The sequence below is a fragment of the Tamandua tetradactyla genome, chromosome X, assembly GCF_023851605.1.
Source record: "Tamandua tetradactyla isolate mTamTet1 chromosome X, mTamTet1.pri, whole genome shotgun sequence".
Classification (NCBI taxonomy): domain Eukaryota; kingdom Metazoa; phylum Chordata; class Mammalia; order Pilosa; family Myrmecophagidae; genus Tamandua; species Tamandua tetradactyla.
Window position 1 is genome coordinate 74,872,177 of NC_135353.1, and position 19,067 is coordinate 74,891,243.

At 34.5% G+C, this 19,067-nt stretch overlaps 1 non-coding gene across 1 annotated transcript; it reads right to left on the bottom strand.

The window, feature by feature from the left end:
- Positions 1 to 919: 919 nt before the first annotated feature.
- LOC143672286 (U6 spliceosomal RNA) lies at positions 920 to 1,024 on the bottom strand. Its single transcript, XR_013169755.1, has one exon. It is a non-coding gene; the product is annotated as a U6 spliceosomal RNA (small nuclear RNA).
- Positions 1,025 to 19,067: the final 18,043 nt, after the last annotated feature.

Here is a 19,067-nt window from a genome sequence, read left to right on the forward strand (position 1 = left end):
CTGAACCACCCATGCACCCTGCCTCTATAATTTTTATACTTCTTTCTATGAATAATGAGCTCCTTTTAAAATTATTTACAAAATCTCTTTGTAGATTAGTTCTATTTGGTATTCTTCCCCTAAATACTGTTTTTCCCCCTTTACAACAGGAGTTTCCATGAAAGTGTTACAAAAGGAGACTTGAGGAGCACACCATTTATTTAGTGGAAAGAAGTGATTTTACTCTTGTTCCCTTTGGACATCATAGAAATAAACTCACTCTTGCCTGCTCTCTGACATCATTGGATCCCCCCAAAAGATTTAAAGATAAGTTCTATAAGAACTCACAGCATTTAACAACAATGATCCAAGTCACTGAGAATTCTTACTTAAGCAGGTTTGTGAAATCTCTAAAATTGGAAGCAAAATTTTGTATGACATATGTAGATTTCACTGAGGAACTCTCCATTGTTCTAAACAGATTGTTAAAACTGTGTTACCGTCATTATGGTAGTTTACATAAAACTTATGTCACAGTAGATTAAAGTCTCTCTTTATGTATACTATACAAATTTTATATAAGAAAGAAGGTAAATTTGAAAACACATCTCTTTGCCTATGTGTGCAAAATTAACTTACATGGATAAATTAGAAATTATGAAATCGGTTACCTACCAGGTATTCAGAGATGAGTGGTAGACCATGTGGAAAGTATAAGGAAGGAAGTAACAAATTTCTGAGAACACGTTTGAGAATATATTTGAATTTTGCAATAATTCTAATATTCTACATATAAAAAGAACAAAATTAAATCAATTAGCGTAAGGGGACTAAAAAACTAAATCTAAGCTAAACAAATGTATCCAGCTGTATGTCAAATGTATATAATAATCAAATTGAAGGGTGAAAAATAACTATTCCATGTAACTTTTTCTTTTATAAAAATATGGAACACTTCACGAATTTGTGTGTCATCCTTGCATGGAGGCCATGCTAATCTTGTCTGCATAATTCCAATTTTAGTATATGTGCTGCTGAAGTGAACTCTCCATGTAACTTTTAAAAACAGTAGTTAGAATATAGATCTTTTGTCCAGAGGAAAAATTACTGTAGGTGGGTCTGCAAATAAATCTTAAACATGATAAATAGATAGATAATGCATTGATAGATTCTGAAATGAATTCGTATGTATTGAAGACTGAGCAAATACATAAACGTGAGCTTTTAAGTAGTAGAAACTAGATTTATCATTATGTAATAAGGGAGATTTAAATGTTGAAGAGAGGAGGACAAGAACCATGTGGGGATGGATTGGAAATGGCATTATTCCTGTAAATTCATGATTTCCTATCTCTGTGAGCTTCAAATTAACAGAAGCTATATATCTCAAAAAGCATTCAAACTTTGGTTTCCAAATACTAACCCCCTAAAAGAAAACACACTTCTTAAAGAAATGGGAGATGAATCTGCAACATCACATGCCAGAAAGTATAAAAATGATAAGGTATATGTAAAGTACTAGTACTGGTTAAATCTACAATTGGAGCATCAAAATAAAGGAAACAGCAATGTGTTGCAATCCACTTAATTAACAAGAAGGAGTCCTTGAGTCCATGCTGGTATTAAATAGATAATTATACATAAATTAGTAGGAGATGAAAGGTAATTTCTTATAGTAGAATTCTCACAAATAAATTGTGAAGGCATTGGTGGAGTTGGGAAAAAAAACCACTGTTTTGTAACCATCATCATAAAGATTGATTCTGGAAAGGATCATCAGTGAATGCAAATCTCAAAGGGAGGAGGATTGATAAGGAGCTGGATGAGGGCATGGTCTCATATTATCTCCACAATGAGAGATCCTTGGCTGCAAAGGAAGTAGTAATATGCAGTGGAGAAACCTAACAACACCTTGACTAGGTGACCAAGATTAAGATTATCAGTGAAGCACAGATTGTCCTTGTCAACTGTTACTAGTTGTGACACAGAAGAAAGTCACGGCAATTCTGTATTATTCAATCCCTATATCGAAAACATGATATCAACTATGTATATAATAAATATGTATGTATATATATAGAAAGAGATAGAGAAAGCACTCAAATGCAAATGAAAACAAGCATCTTAAAAAGGAAAAACTTGATAAAATATATGTGGGAATAAGTTTGATGTTATTTCAAAATTAAAAAGTTTTAAAATTAAGGAAAATTTGCAGGGTACAAAAATATTTATTTCTCCCTCTATAGGTAATTATATTTGTTCAAAGCAATCTTTGGTATAAGTAACCTAGGAATATTATTGATAAGCTTTCATTACCATTTAAAATAAAAAATTGACTCTTCAAAAAGATAAAAAGAGATTGGCAAACCATTAGCTAGACTGATAAGACAAAAGGAGAGAAGATACAAATAATAAAAATCGTAAATGAAAAGGGAGACACTGCTAATGACCCCACTGAAATTTAAAAAGTCTATAAGAGGATACTGTGAACAAAAGTATGTCAATACTGTGAACAAAAGTTTGTCAATAAATTAGATAACTTAGAATAAATGGACAAATTCTTAGAAAAACACAAATTATTGAAATTGACTCAAGAAGAAAACAAGGTCTCCACAAACCAAATACTAGTAAAGAGATTGAACCAGTAATCAAAATTTCCCAGCAAAGAAAATAAAATACCAGATGGCCCTACAGGGGAATGCCACCAAACACTCCAAGAAAACTTCACTGAAATTTGACAAACTATTCCAAAAAATTGAAGAGGAGGGAGCACTCCCTAATTCATTCTACGAGTCCCAAATCACCTCCATATGAAAGCAAGATAAAGGTATCACAAGAAAAGAAAACTACATACCAATAACTCTTATGAGTATAGATGCACAAATCTTCAACAAAATACTAGCAAAACAAATCCAACATCATGTTAAAAGAATCATAAACCATGATTAAGGTTTTTTTTTCTCATATACAAGGTAGGTTCAACATAAGAAAATCAATTAATGTGATACACCACGTGAACACAATGAAGGAAAAAATGAATGATCATCTAATTGATGCAGAAAAGGCATTTGGCAATATCCAACAATGCTTTCTGATAAAAATACTTAAAACACTAGAAATAGAAGGTAACTTCTTCAACATAATAAGGGGCATATATGAAAAACCCACAGCTAACATCCTGTTAATGGTAAAATACTGAAAGCTTTATCCTTAAAATCAGGAACAAGACAAGGATATACTCTCACTACTGCTATTGAGAATTGCCCTGAAAGTTCTTGCTGGATGAATTAGGCAAGAAAAAGAAATAAAATGCCTCTAATAGGAAAGGAAGAAGTAAAACTTTCACTATTTGCAGGTGATATTAAACTACATAGAGAAAATCATGAAATACCAACAATCAAGCTCTTAGAGCTAATTAATGAATTCAGCAAATTTGTGGGATACAAAATCAATCCCCCAAAATCATTAGTATTTTTATGCACAAGGAATGAAAATTAGAAAAAGAATTTGATGAAAATATACCATTCACAAAAGCCACTAAAAGAATCAAACATCTAGGAATAAATCTAACTGAGCATGTAAAAGACTTGTGCACAGAAAACTATAAAACATTGCTAAAAGAAATCAAAGAAAACATAAATGTATGGAAGAATATTTTGTTCTCATGGATTTCAGGACTAAATATTGCTAAGATGCCAATCCTACCCAAAACAATTTGGCTATTCAATGCAATCCTAATAAAAATTCTAACAACCCTCTTTGGAGAAATGGAAAAGCCAATCATCAAATTTACATGGAAGGTCAAAGGGTCCTGAATAACTAAATTAATACTGAAAAGAAAAATGAAATTTGGGACTCATATTTCTGATTCTTAAAACTTATTACAAAGTCACAGTTATCAAAAAGGCATGGTATTCATCAAGGAATCCCCTAACCTGTTATAAATATTAGAAACACCCAAATCAATAGGAAAAGCCTTTGATTTTCAGGCTTACTCTTGTGAAGCTTATGCATGTAACAGGAAAGATTACCCTACCTATAGGTATGCCTAAGAGTTACTACTGGAGGACCACTTTCGTTCCTCAGATGTGGCCTCACTCTCTGTAAGCTTAATTCTGTAAGTGAAATCATTACCCTGCCCCCATGTGGGACATGACACCCAGGGGTGAAATTCTCCCTGGCAGTGTGGGAGATGATTCGCAAGGATGAGTCTGGCCCTGGCACTATGGGATCAATAATTCCATCCTGACCAAAAGGGGGAAAAAGTGTAATTAATAAAGTATCAGTGGCTGAGTGAGTTCAGGTAAAGTCAAAAAGGCTACTCTGGAGGTCACTCTTACTCAAACTTCAGTTAGACATTGCTACGTATCATCACTTGCCAAACCACAACCAAAACCATTCCAGCCAATCCCAAAGAACACCTAGGGCAAATATATATGATTCTAAAAGGTTCCATGCACTGGAGTAACTTTCCAGAAACCTACAACCTCCAGACAGGTTCCTGGACCAGATAAGCTCTGAAATCTCGAAGGGCCAGTCTCTCCAGAACATCAAATAGATCCTTCTCACCACCCCATATTATTGACAGCCCCTTCCAACATGAAAAAGTTTAGAATGCCCATAGCTCAAATACCCTTAAAGCATCGGATCGAAAGATCAAAGATGATTATGGAGTTACAGAGAGAAGGTAGGGTTTAACAAATGAATATGATTGCTGAATCACTAAATTAATATATCTTTTAATCTCCAGTATCTTAGAGCAGCTAGAAGTAAAAACCTAAAATTGTTGAATTGTAATCCATACCAAACTCTGAAATCTGTTCTACAACTAATTGTTGTGTTGTGCTTTGAAATTTACTGCTTTTTTGTATATATGCTATTTTTCACAAAAAAGAAAGAAAAAGGATCAATTGTGAAATGATAAAAAATATTTATTCTTTCTAGCCCATGAAAAACTCTGGGATCTGTTCTGTAACTACTTGTTGAAGAGTGCTTTGAAAACTATTGTTTTTGTTTTTGTTTTTGTTTTTTGCTTTGTATATATGTTATATTATACAATGAAAAAATTAAAAAAAGACATGATATTGGCACAAAGACTGACATATAGACAAGCAGAATCAAATTGAGCATTCAGAAGTCAATGTTTACATTTATGACCAACTGATTTTGACAAGGGAAATGAATGGTCTCTTCAAAAATTGTCCTTGGAAAACTGTATCTCCATAAAAAAGGGAGAACATTTTGTATAAAAATCCTCTCAAAATGGACCAAAGACCTAATATAAGAGTCAGAATTATAAAATTCCTTAAGGAAAATGTAGAGAAGCATTTTCAGGACTCTACACCCAAAGAACAATAACAAATGAAAAAAATAGATGAATGGGACCTCGTCAAAATAAAAAAATTTTTGTGCCTCAGAAGTCTTTATCATTTGGAAGACTAAATATAGTTAAGATGCCAATTCTACCCAAAGTGATTTATACCTTCATTGCAATACCAAATAAAATCCCAACAAATTACTTTGCAGAAATAAAAAAATCAATAACCAAATTTATTTGGAAGGGAAGGGTGCCCTGGATAGCTAAAAATCTTGTGAAAGAAAAATGCAGTGGGAGGTCTCACATTATCTGATGTTAAAGCATTTTACAAAGCTACAGTGTTCAAAACAGCATGATACTAGCATAAAAATAGATGTACTGACCAATGGAATTGAATTAAGTGTTCAGAAATAGACCCTCTCATCTATGGACAATTGATCTTTCATAAGGTGATCAAGCCAACCCACCTGGGACAGAGCAGCCTGCTCAATAAATGGTGCTTGGAGAACTAGATATCCATATGCAAAAGAATGAAAGAGGATCCATATCTCACAGCTTATACAAAAATTAACTCAAAATGGATCAAAGACCTAAACATTAGAGCTAAGACCATAAAATTTTTAGAGGCAAATATCTTATAAAACTTGTAATAGGAGGCAGTTTTCTAGATCTTACACCCAAAGCATGAGCATTGAAGAAAGAAATAGATATATGGAATCTCCTCAAAATTAAACACTTTTGTGATCAAAGAACTGTCAAGAAAGTAAAAGGCAGCCTATGCAATGGGAGACAATTTTTGGAAACCACATATCAGATAAGAATTTAGTATTCAGAATATATAAAGAGATTCTTCAACTCAACAACAAAAAGACAAACGACCCATTTAAAAAATGGCCAAAACACATGAACAGACATTTCTCAGAAGAAGAAATACAAATGGCTAAAAAGCACACAAAAAGATGTTCAACTTCACTGGCTATTAGGGAAATGCAGATGAATACCACAATGAGCTATCATCTGGCACCCCTTAGAATGACCATTATCAAACAAACAAACAAACAACAACAACAACAAAAAAATGACAAGTGCTGGAGAGGACATGGAGAAAGAGGCACACTTATCCACTGTTGGTGGGAATGTAAAATCATACAACCACTCTGGAAATCAGTTGGCGTTTCCTCAGGAAGCTAAGTATAGAATTGCCATATGATCCAGCAATCCCATTACTAGTTATATATTCAGAGGATCTGAGGACAAGACCAGAAATGTACATTTGCACACCAATGTTTATAGCAGTATTATGTACAATTGCTAACAGACGGAAAGAGCCCAATGGATGAGTGGCTTAACAAGCTGTTGTATATACATACGATGGAATATTATGCAGCTATAAGACAGAATAAAGTCATGAAGAATGTAACAGTGTGGATGAATCTTAAGGACATTATGCTGAGTGAAATTAGCCAGAAACAAAAGGAAAAATACTGTATGATCTCACTAATATGAATAACATTAGTGAGTGAACTTGGAGAATTGACGTTAAGAACACAGGTTATCAGGAGATAGAAATAAGGTGGAGATTGGGCAACCGGGGCCAAAAGAATACAGATTGTGCAACAAGACTGACTGTAAAAATTCAGAAATAGATAGCACAATATTTTCTAATTGTAGCACAATAATATAAGTATTTAATGAAGCTCAATGTGGTTATGATAGAGGGAGTAGGGCTGGGGGCACATATGAAACCAGAAGGAAATACAGAGGATAAAGACAGGTGTTATAATTTAGGAGTGCCTAGAGTGGACAATAATGGTGATTAAATGTACAAATAAAAAAATATTTTTGCATGAGGGAGAACAAACGAATGTCAGTATTTCAGCGTATTGAAAAAAGGTGGTATATGGGAAAAGTACAATCAATGTAATCTAGAGTCTATAGTCAGCAATAACATTGTACTCTGCTTAAATTGAATGTAACAAAGGCATTAGGCCAAAACTAAATTTCAATAGGCAGGGCGATGAGGGAAGGCACGGATTTGTTGTGGCAGAAAAATAAATGTCTTCAGATAAATTATGGTGGCGAAGGCATGTCTATACACTTAGGTTGGATTGTATGATGTGTGAATAAAATAGTTTAAAATGAACAGAGTGAAATAAGTGCTAGAGAAAATGAGGAGAAAGATATGTACCTATTCACTGTTGGTAGGGAAACCAACAGGTGCAGGCCCTTGGAGGAAAGTATGGTGCTTCAACAGGAGGCTTGGAGTGGGGTTGCCATAGGATCTTGATACCTGGTTGTTTTTTGTATATACCTGGAGGAACTGAGTGTGGGGACACAAATGGACATTGTTACACTGGTTTCTAGGGTGGCAGTGTTCACAATCCACAATGTATGGAGGCAGTCTAAGGGTACAGTGACTGAGGAATGGAAGAGGAAACTATGGTGTATACATGCAATGGACTACTGAGCAACTGCAAGAAGGAATGAAGTTGTGAAGCATGCAAATAAATGAATGAACCTTAAGGACTGTATGTTGAATGAAATGGCAAAAACAAAAAAGACAAATATTATGCCTCACTCATATGGACTAACTATAATATAAAAACCCAGTGAACTGAAGTCAAGAGCATGGGTTATCAGGTCGGGACCTATTGTAAAGGGTCCTAGATTGTAAGCTCTTACAACAGTTACATATATTCATGAGTTGTAACTGTTATTTCTAAATTCTGAGATACTGAACTGTTTGTCTATAACCTGGTTGTTCCTAGAAACTTCGGGTATTTATGTGACACCTGAGGCTTGGAGGTGGAGCTCTGAAGCTATGAAAGTCAGCAGTGCCCCAAAGAGGAACTGTTTAGAAAGTTGAAAAAGGGATCTGATTTCGAGTAGAGATATGAGTGAAGCTGACATGGATAGGACTAAGGTGTATCAGAAGACTGGGTAACGGATGACATCATCCATATTTTGGAACTTCAACTTCTGTATGAGACCAAAGGGAGACATGTTTATTTGGTGCGGAATTTGTATATTGGGTAGTGCATTTCACGGTTTGACTTGTATGGTCAGTTTAGTTGAATACCATAAACACGTGCAGTCTTGATTAAGGCATGGGACTTTGTAGGTTTATCCAGGTTAGCACGATGCCCTGATATAGCCCACAGTAATTTGGGAAGGGAATAAAGAAGTATTTGCAAGGTCCCCTTGAGGCATTCGGGAGAATGGAGGAAATATTCACCTTCCCCATTTGGAGAATTTCTGACATTCTAGCAAACAGTGAGGGCAAATAAATCAATAGGCCAGGATTTCAATATTGAGGTTTCAGTGGCTGCAAGGTTTCAAACAGAGTTGAGAGGTTATCCTGGAGTTTTTCTTACACATTATATAGATATTCCTTTTTAGTTTATGGTGTATTGGAGTGGCTTTGTTCCAATAGCTTTGATTTTTGAAGACTATTGTATAATGATATCATTTTTACAATGTGACTGTGTGATTGTGAAAATCTTGTGTCTGATGCTCCTTTTTCTAGAGTATGAACAGATGAATAAAAAACATGGATAAAAAATAAACAAATAATAAGGGAGACAAAGGTTAAAATAAATTAGGTAGATGGAAATAGTAGTGGTCAATGAGAGGGGAGGTAAGGGGTATAGTATGTATGATTTTTTCTTTTTTCTTTTTATTTCTTTTTCTGGAGTGATGCAAATGTCCTAAAAATGATCATGGTGGTGAATACACAACTATGTGATGATATTGTGAGCCACTGATTGCACACCATGTATGGATTATTTGTATGTTAAGATTTATCAATAAAAATATTTTTTTTAAAAAGTCTTTATTGTGAATGTAAAATGACAATCTACACAATGGGAGAAAAAATATTTGGAAAACACATATCCCATAATGGTTTAATATTAAGAATTTAAAAAGAAATTCTTCAATTTAGGAACAAAAAAACACATAACTGAATTTTTAAGATGAATTTAAAAATATTTGTTAGGCACTTCACAAAGATGACATACATATGGTCAGAAAGCATATGAAAAGATGCTCAACATCAATAGCCATCATAAAAATGCAAATCCAATCCCCAATGATATACGATTTCACACCCACTCGAATGGTTGCTATTAAAAGAAAAAGAAAAAGAAAATAACAAGTGTCAGAGAGGATTCTGAGAAATAGGAACACTCATTCGTTGCTGATGGCAGTGTTAAACTGTGTAGCCTCTGTGGAAAACAGTTTGGCATTTCCTCATAAAGCTAAGTATAGACCTCCCATATGACCTGGTAATCTCATTTCTGGGTGTAAACCCAAAATGTTTGAAACTAGGGATTCAAACAGAAATTTGCACACTGATGTTCATAATGGCATTATTCACAATTACTAAAAGATTGAAGCAGCCCAAATGCCCCTCAACCAATGGCTGGATAAATAAAGTATGGTATGTACATGCAATGGAATATTATTCAGTCATATAAAAGAATGGAATTCTTTTACATGTGACAGCATAGATAAAGCTCTTAGGCAACATGTTGAATAAAATAAGCCAGACACAAAAAGATAGATATTTTATAATCTCATGATAATAATTAGATTAAGCAAATTCCTGGAGTCAGGAACTAGAATACAGGTTACCAAGGGCCAACATGTGGGTAGGAAATTGGGAGTTAAAGTCTATTTCATACAGATTTTCAGTTTGGGGTGATGGAAATATTTTGGTAATGAATGGCGGAGATGGTAGCACAATAATGTGGATTTAATTGACACTACTGAATTATATATTTGAATGTGGTTAGAAGGGGAAATTTTAATTTGTATAAATGTTACTTAAATAAAAATTTTAGAAACCATACAGGTTTTATAAGGAGTACAACCCAAACAGTATACTCTAATATAAACTACGGACTACAGTTAATAGGATGGTTATAAAAATATTATTTCATTTATTGTAACAAAGATAGCACACTAACGCAACTTTTCAATAATAAGAATAACTGGATTTGGAGGGGGGTGTATATGGGATTTCTCTTTTCTGCAAGCTTTTTCTGTAAGCCTATATCTTTTCTAAGGAAAAATTAATTAATTTTAAATAATGAATGGGCATATAGGAAGGCCTATAACCTTGAACTCTTGATATACTGACTCGTTTCCTGATTTTTGCAGTTGCAACATTCCAAGATGACCTGCCAAAGAAAGAAGCATGTGCCAGTTCTTACCTTTGCTCCTCCCTTCTGTTTTTCCTGAGACCTTCTTGCTGTTCTGACACATCTATCTGCATGAGAGTAAAACTTGAAATAAGAAGATCAGAGTCCATCCATTTACTTCCTGAACTTGCAGTCAAGCCTTTCTACTCAATGTTTTCTTCCTCTTACAATGCCTTCTGTCTGTTATTTTGGGAAATATATGATATGTCTATAATCTAGAGAATTGGTTTCACCTCTGCTTGCTTCACCCCCAAATCTTCTTTGCTTCCAGCCTGAACCTCTAAAATTCTTTGTGACTGAGAGTAGCCTTTCATTGGTTATTTTGAGAAGTTACTAATTTTCTGAAACCACTGTGATTTCATTTTTTTATTAATATTTATGCTATGTTTTAATACTACCCAGGAGGTAAAAATAGCACATAATTTTAGATCCCTGTGTTTTTTCATCTTCTTTTCTGTTTAAACTTGCCTTTTATGGCAATGAATATTTTCCCTTTCTCCTAGGAGTCATTAGGAAACTCCCAAATTTCCATGATTAAAGTAGTAATCTCTCTTATCATCTCTTTCAAGATTATCCACTGTGGTTTTTACTGATGCTGAGGGTACTGTAGCCACCTACAGTACCCTCCTGCTTTATTTTTTTTCCCACACATTACTCATTGTTGGAACAACTTCCTTTTCATTTTTATTCTCTTTACACACTTTCTTTTTAGATACCCTAGATAGGAGATTGTATTAAGGATGGAAAGGTCTTTCCTCACTCCTGAAAGTTTAGAGAATGTTTATTGTTTCCCTTGACAATTCTTTTCATCCTAACTGGAAAGTGGATCAAGCCCACTGTCAATTCTATAGATTAACAGCTATAGTCTTAAATGCCAGTTATTTCTGTCAGTGATTTGAAGTCTCAGGTATTTCCATCATGTGACACAACTTTATTTTGTATTATGCTTGTCATACAAGTAACTCTTAAGAATGAAATAACACTAAATAGCTCATGGTCTCCAGATAGTTCCCAAGTTATGGATTTGACAACTCTCATAATCTGATGGGATCAGGGAATGGATGAGACATTAAACAAAACTGATGATTTTAGCATACTTCAAAAGGGTTGTTTTGGCTGGAAGTGAAGACATCTGTTCCTTCACATCTTTACTGCATCACTTGGCTATCACGTTCTTGGCTGCCCTGAGTTGGAGAACGGATTTACAAATGAAATGTCAGATCTCTGAATGTGGCCACCTGCCCCCATTCTCTAGATAGACAAAGTGAATTTATGCCAGTGGCTTGGCAATTGGAATACTGGCCTCTCAGAAAAGCCTCCTGTGGTTGCACTTGCACACATTCCCCACCTCATTTTGATCTCAAATTTTCCATTTGTTTCACAAAGCAGGGTAGGCATTTTCAGCCTGAAGGATCTGTGGCTAAGAAAGTTGGCTTTAGCTTGCAGCTCAGTTGACCAGACTATGATAGGAACAGCTGAGAGCCTAGGCTCTCTGCCAATTCTGCTGCTATGTATGCACCTGCCATTGAGTGTGTCATCCCGAATATCTGCGAATGCAATATTACTGGTGAATGTGTAGGCACAATCCAGATGCACATGGCAGATATTGATTATCTAAAATCCAGACAAGTCATATTTTTTCAGCATTAAAAAGGCAACAACCAATGAATTTAAATGATGATGAGAACACTTGGTATTATTCTAACCACTCTAAGTGCTTTTTGTTGTTGTTGTTGTTTTATGCCTAAATTGAAGCCTCTGGTAATTTGCGACTTTGCCTTCATGTTGTTATCTAAATATCCTGGGAAGAATTCTCATAAGGATACTTCTTAAATTTGCCTGGGTAGGCTGAATACCAACTAGAGAAAAGAAGTGTACTATTATATTACAAAGAAGTTCATTATTATTTTCTTAGTGTTTTACTGCGGGGTGAGATTTTGATGGCATTACAATAACTAATTTGGTATCTTTACTATACAAGAGGTGAACAGATTAAACAAGCTAGCTTACTATCTCTCAGATAACAGAGAAAAACATTTTCAATTTCCCTGATTACTCTCTCTGCAGGTAATTATACTTCTTCTTTATACATAATTAAAGCAAATTTTGACTTCTGTTCATTCTTCTCAGTGGTAACATTATCAAATTAGTTCTCACTAATTATTTTTTTTTTTTTGTAGTAGAACAGTGCTTCAGTTCCCTGTCACATTCAATTTAGCAAATGCAAAATAACTCTGAATTAGAGGTATCAGAGCCTGGGACTTTTATACTATTAATTTGTAGGGGAAAATCTTCAGATGGATGCTATCCAAGGTAAAAATGAATTCTTTTTGAAAGAATTCAATTATTTTTCCCTCCATCTAGTTCTAAAGTCTCTTGCCCTTTAACTATCTCTGTTGTTAGTGGGTTTTACCCTTTTTAATTTAAGGTTGCAAAATTTGTTCAAGTTCAACACAGCCTTTTCTTACCAAAGACTAGGGTTGAACCATTTCCCATTGCTTTGGATGTGTGCTGCCTAGGTTTTTAACTTATAGGTGTAAGCTGCTTACTTTTGGAAACAAGGAAAGCTTCTGTTGATATAGCAGAGTAGAAATATGTGCTTATTAAAAAAAAAGTTTTGAATAGTAAGGAATTAGTGAAGTCACTTTGAAGAAAAGCTTTACTCTCTAATAATGTCCATGAAACAGGAGACCCATTATTAGAAGGTTCTTTGCTGTACAAAAAGATACAATCCCACCGAAGATCCCTTAAGAGACAGATTTCCATGGTGTACTGTGAATATTATTTCAATGACAAAAATTTAGCATGCATACCCTTTCTTAGTACCAGATCACCCTGCAATACTAGGTGGCACTATGCTCTGGGGAAACTGCACAAGATTAGACTGTAAAATGAATGTAAAGGGAAATGACTTTGAGACTACAATTGGTATATCCTGACTTTAATGGACACTCCTGATATTAACTATTATTACAGCACAGCCTTGTGCTGCTGATTGCTTCATTTAATGGCCCATAGTGCCTTGGACCTAGTAGCTCCTCAAAAAGGTTTGCTAAAGTTAATCTTTTATATACCATTTGTTATTTGAGGGATACATTGTTACTATATAATTTTTTTTCATAATCAGCTATTGCAAATTCTGTAGGGTGAAATGACCTTCTTAATTTTCTTCTGGCCCCTGCATTTCATGGTGGCCAATTTATGCTTTTCCTTTCCAATCTCATTCCTTAGGCTTACTTTAAAGCCTGCTGACCATATTTAGTTAATCTATCTTATTATTCCTGCTAGAAATGGTCTTTTTTTTTTCTGTTACTCTCCTTCCCTTTATCCCAAGACTGAGTTTATCAGAAAATTCTGGTACTATGACATTTCTTTCTCTTTTTTTTGTATGCTGCATGGCAGTGTCACATTTTATTCTTTTTCCGTGTGAGTATCTCGTTATTGTAGCACCATTCGTTGATTTTTTGTTTGTTTTTGTTCGTTTCTTTATTGGGAAGTGCATGGACCGGGAATCAAATGCGGGTCTCCCGCATGGCAGGCGAGAATTCTATCACTGAACTACCCTTGCACCCTGTGGTACTATGACTTTTAGAGTACCTCTCATCTTCGCATATACTTACACATTGTTTTAATAAGATAATACATGCACATGGTAAAAAATTCAAATGCTAAAAATTGGCATACAGTGCTCTAATGATTCTCTCTTCCTCCTCTGGCCCCCAGTAGTTTGTTTAACCCTGAGAGGCTAATGCTGATTCCAATCTCTTATATATTATTCAAGAGATAGTCTATCATATGTGAGAACTTACAGATATCAGTATCTCTTTTTGTATGCATGTTAATTACTGATGACATGAGTTCTATTTGAATCTATTCTCATTTTTAAAAATATTAGAATATTACAATAAAGCTGAAATTTCCTGAACACCAGCACTCATCCTGGTCTCTTTTTCTACCACCCTGCCTTTTTCTCAAGAAGAAATTATTTTTAACAGTGTGAGTTTGTTATATACCTCCATAAACTACATGCATATGTGTGTATTTCTTTTATGTAAATGGTATCACACTGTATGGATTGTTCTACAGCTTGCATTCTTCATTCAATATTGTTTTGGAGGTCTACACACATTATTAGATATAGACGTGGTTCATTTTCCCTACCTTTACTTTAGATAACTCAGAGCTAAACAATTTTGCTCATAATCTCCCCACTAGAAAGATTTTGAAGTCCTGGAGGAAGGAAAGATAATAAAAGTTAGGTTAGGCAGCAAGGAATCAAGAAATTGATGCTAAAAAGACAAAGCTGTAAAAGAGTCAGCATGAAAAGTTCTTGACATGACACATATTCTCCACCGGAAGAGGAGTAAGGCCCAATATTCCTCCTGCGTGGCATTTTTTTGGTTCATCCTAGCTGGAAGTAATCTCTCTTTATCTGAATGAAAATAGCAGTACGTTTCTTCCTCATATATAATAACACATATATCTGATGTACAGAATACATAAAAAACTCCAATATGTAAAGAATTAAAAGTCAAAGCACAAATCTAAAAAAAAAATGGCATAAGAATAAAACAGATATTTAATAAAAGATTTTCAAATTGCCAATGATCACAAGAAACATGATTTACATCATTAGACACCAAGAAAAAGCGACTTAAAACTAGTCTAATGTGATACTATAACCTGGTGAATAAAATAAGAATCCATGGTCTATACTGTTAATAAATTTTTAAAAAATGTGAATAAAGTAGTAGGGAAAACTATTCTTTATAGTGGAATATTAACACTTGTTACCTGTTCTACCATCATTTTATGTGGTTATAAACCCCCCCCCATAAAGGTATAAGCCTTGAATAAAAGGTTCTTGTCATATTCAACTCTGAATTCCATGTTGAAAGTTGTGGTCAGCTACTCTGTTCTGAGCATGTGAAATATACCAACAAATAATTTTATTGTGAATTAGTAAAAAGAAAATGTGCATATGTCCCTTTTTTGCTATTCCCTTAGATATAATTACTTAGCAACATTTATAGGATCCAGTTGGGCTTGACAATTCTTTCTGTGGAAGACTTCTTAGTTGATAGGAAAAAACTTATTTTTCCCTTATTTATAAACATGATATTATGAGAATCACTACTTGGTTCAAAACATTTTCAAAAGCTTCACATTTATATTTCTCTATCTCACTCTTATGTAACTTTAAGCATATTAATATTTTACTATTATTATTGATATTAGCTTTTGCTTTAGTTCACCTGACTTCTTTACCTTATTCCCGTACCTCACCGAAGCTTTCCACAAGAAAGCTATTCTTTTTCCCTACATTTTGACATTTGTAGTGAAATATATATAAATTCCAGTTACCTCACATCTTCCTTTTAAAAGTTTAACAACTTTATTGAGGTATAATTAACATATAATAAACAGCACATATTTAAATTATACAATTAGATAAGTTTTGACACCTGAAAAAATCTCCTCAGTGAAGATAATGAACATGCACCACAGAATTTCCTTGTATCCACTGTAATCCCTTCTCCAGAAGATAGAGATAAAGCCCATACCTCTGTCCTCAGGAAACCACTGGCTTATGTTCTGTTGCTATAAATTGGTTTATATTTTTTAGAATTTGAGATACATGACCTCATACACTCTGCAATTCTGTTTGTCTGGCTTTTTTCATTCCTCGTAATTATTCTTTTATTATTATTTTTCTTATTTTTGCATGGGAAGGCACTGGGAATTGAACCCAGGCTTCCAGCATGGCAAGGGAGAGCTTCACCTGCTGAGCCACATGGCCCGCCCCTGTGTAATTATTTTGAAATCCATTCATGCTGTAGTGTGTGCCAATATTTCATTCTTTTCTATTGTTCAGCAATACTCCATGTATGCATGTACCACAGGTTGTTTAACCATTCAACATTTATCCATTGTTGAAGGATATTTGGGTTTTCTCGTGTTGTTTGGCTTTTATAAATAAAGCCACCAGTGCATCTGTGCACAGATTTTTGCATGGATATATGCTTTCATTTATCTTGGGTAAGTACCTACTCAATGGAACATGTGGTAGGTACATGTGAAACTTTTAATTGCCAGACTCTTTTCCTAAATTCTTTGCCAGTTTACATTTCCACAACTGATGGGTGAGTATTCCAGCTTCTCTACATCCTTGCAAACACTTGATATAGGAAGCTTTTTTAATTTAACCTTTCGAATAGATGTGTAAAAAATGTCTTATTGTGGCTTTGATTTGTATTTCCCTAATGACAGACGATGCTGAGTATGTTACTATGTGCTATGATCATTTGTATATCTTCTTTGGTGTGCATGCTTGGTAATTTTTTTGTTGGATTCCAGACATTGTGAGTTTCATTTTGGAGGATGCTGGGTATGTTTATGTGTGTATTCTTGAGAATTGTTCTGGGATATAGGTATGTTATTTGGAAATGGTTTATTTCTTTCTGTTCTTGATTTTCGGATTTGTGAGTCTGGACTGGCACAGTATGCAGTTTAGTGATAATTATTCTCTGCTCCTGAAACAAGACCCTTCTGCTAATCTATCCAATGTTGTATGAATCATGACATTTCCAGACTGGTTGGAGGGAGCAGGTAATATTCCTAACCTTGTCTGAGCACCCAACATGGTTGCCTCTCATGATTTTTCCCCTGCCCCAAATACTTGGCTCATATTCAAGCTCTGGTGTATGAGCTGAAGATTCAAGAAAGATCCCTTTACAACTCTGCAGTGTTCTCTCTGTGCATCTTTCACCTCTCAAATTTCATCTTGAGAGCTCTCAATGGCTTGGTCTCTACATAATTTCACTTCTGCCTTCATATCTCAGGGAATTCCACTTCCATGTGCCAGAAATTCTGTCAAGGCACTAATAAGCTGGGGCAATTATGGGGCACATTTGTTTGCTTCCCATTTCTCAGGGATTGCTGTCCTTTTTAGTGTGATTTTAAGCTTCTTAAAATCCATTGTTTCATGTATTTGACCATGATTTAATTGTGTCAGCCTAGATAATAAATGTGGTCCTTGTTAACCCATCTGATCTGAGCCAGATGTCCCCTTATCTAATTCATAGGCTTTTTTTTTCACTTATTTTTGTATATGTCATGCAGCTTAGCAATATTACTCTATTAATCTTCTGACCAACACATGAGAAGCAATCAGTTTACCATTTTTAATTTAAAACCTGGACACTTTAATTTGCAAATTTGGTAATGTGGTGGATTCAATGGTGGCCCCCAAAAGGTTTGTCTAACATACTAATTCTCAGAACCTGTGAATGTTACCTTATTTGGAAAAAGAGTCTTTGTGGATGTAATTAAGTTAAGGATGTTGGGATTAGGTCATCCTGGATTATATTAATGAGCCCTAAAACATATGACTCATATTTTTATAAGAGACATAAGAGGAGAAAGCCACAGGCATATAGAGAGAAAAGATCATGTACAGATTCAAGGAAAGATTGTAGTGATATGGCCACAAACCAAAGAAGCTGTCAATCACCAGAAACTGGAAGAGTTAAGGTAGAGAATTTCTCCTATAGAGGCTTTGGAGAGATTATGGCCCTGACAGTACCTTGATTTTGGACTTCTGATCTTTCAAACTGTGAGAAAATAAATTTCTCTTGTTTTAAGCCACAATTTGTTATGATAGTCTCAGAAAATTAATACAGGGTACAAATGAGAACTACTTAGCATTTACTAAGAGTATCTACTGTTGTTTAAATGGTTCATTCTCAATAATGTTTATTTCAAGTTAATACCACTGTTCACTTTAAGGAGGAATTTGTTACCATAACTAGTCACTTTGAATGTGTAATGAATATCTGAAATTTCCTAAGGTCCCACTACTCAGTGTGTAACCAGATACCTTTGAGAAAGAAGTCCCTGCATTGGAACCCTCTAAAGAGGTACTTAATGGATCTGAATAAATCCACGAGTAGATTTTGTTTTTGAAAACTTGCCTGTAAGTAACGACATCCTACTAGGCCATTTACATTTTATGTATTTTTTTGAAAAAGTAGAATTGCAGCTTCTGGTGACTAGCTATCAGAAGGTGGTTCTTGATTGGAATCGGTTTCCATTTTATTGGTATAAATGCTCCTGGTTTCATGAGCCTGCTTTCATTTCACCACTCCTTATCCCTTCTTTTTATTCCCCTTCCACAGTTTGCAAAACACTTTTACAAATTCTTTTCATCTATTTTAAACTGATCAATAAGAAATGAAACTTGAAACGTTTTCAGTAGGTGGCATTTCAGGTATCTGTTATTAATGCTTCTAGTGTCTCTTCTTTTTATGTTTCCTGAGAGAGGTTGAAATTTAAGAGTGTAGTATGTTAATTGCATATATGCACATTTTCTCTATCTTATTTATACCCTTGACTATAACTCTTAATTTTAGTGACTGATACACACACCCACACATACATGCATATGCACACATTCATGTGCACACACATTCATGAATTTCAGAATTTCAGAACTTAAATAATATTGGGTATAGTTTTACCTTTTGTATGTCTCATCATCTTATATTCCAATATCTTAATGTTATCTT